The sequence below is a fragment of the Dasypus novemcinctus genome, chromosome X (genome assembly GCF_030445035.2).
Source record: "Dasypus novemcinctus isolate mDasNov1 chromosome X, mDasNov1.1.hap2, whole genome shotgun sequence".
Lineage (NCBI taxonomy): Eukaryota > Metazoa > Chordata > Mammalia > Cingulata > Dasypodidae > Dasypus > Dasypus novemcinctus.
Window position 1 is genome coordinate 154624800 of NC_080704.1, and position 1191 is coordinate 154625990.

At 33.5% G+C, this 1191-nt stretch overlaps 1 pseudogene; it reads left to right on the forward strand.

Moving 5' to 3' along the window:
* The first annotated feature begins 297 nt into the window (after positions 1 to 297).
* LOC101424778 (COMM domain-containing protein 8 pseudogene) lies at positions 298 to 833 on the forward strand (annotated as a pseudogene).
* The last annotated feature ends 358 nt before the right edge of the window (positions 834 to 1191 follow it).

Sequence of the window (1191 nt, forward strand, 5' to 3'; positions counted from 1 at the left end):
CCCTGTGAAGTAAGAGTTACCACAGAAGGGAAGCCCAAGTGGAAGCCTCTGAAATGCAACCTGCCCAATGAAGTTAGTGTATCAAAAGCCAATATGTCTGTTTGTCTCTTTTGTGTTTTACGATTATTATTGTTATTGAAATAATGAAAATGCTCTAATAATTATTGAAATAATAAATGCATAACTTCGTGATTATACTAAACACTATTGATTATTTACTTTGAATGAATTGTATGCTTTATTAATACATATCAATAAAATTGATTTGTTTAAAAAGAAAGTCAATATGCACTACGGATGGAAGTGGAAGAGGGGATGCCATTGCGGTGGCTGTAGAAACTGCTGCTGAGCTGGGCCTGCAGCTTCTTCACAAAATAATTGACGGCATTTGTGAATGTGTTTGTCCTCTTTACCAGGATTATCACAGTGTTTGGGATTCAACAGAATGGATGCCTGTTCTGGAAGATATTACAAAATTTTTCAAAGCTATGGTTGGTAAAAATTTATCTGATGAAGAGATATTTCAGCAATTGAATCAGTTGCATTCATTTCATCAAGAAGCTGTCATGAAACGTGTGAAAAGTAAGAAAGATGAAATCAAGCAGGCTTTACTAGGAGAAATGGTTGATATTTCCTCTGCACAGGTGCAGGATTTTGATTGGCAGTTAAAGCTTGCTCTTTGTTGTAACAAGATTGTTATATTACAAATGTCACTTTTAAACATTCATCTAGATGTAAAAGAAGATGGTGAGGTTGAAATGAGTTGAGAAGAGCTGCAGAATCTAATAAATTCCTTAGAAGCATCTAATAAGGTGGTCCTGCTGTTAATATAACTGGAAATGATAAATACCAGCACTATCAGATTTCACTTCTACAATGATATGCACAGTGACTACTGTGTGTTCAAAAAAGCTGCAATGGATTTGCCAAGCTGAGAAAGCAGCAGTGATGAGATAGCAATGATAAAAATTTATCAACTTCCAAAAAGAACCGGAAATTACAGGGTTATCAGGAAATTCATTAAAAAAATAAGTAAAGATGAAAAAGCTATGGCAGCAGTTTATATTTTCATAGGGACTGTTTTGTCTCATTCATTAAATATTTGAGAAATTTTTGTAGATGTACAATTTCATTGCAAGCTAAAAATATGTTCTGAAATAATATAAACATACAAAGCACAAATATACTTGA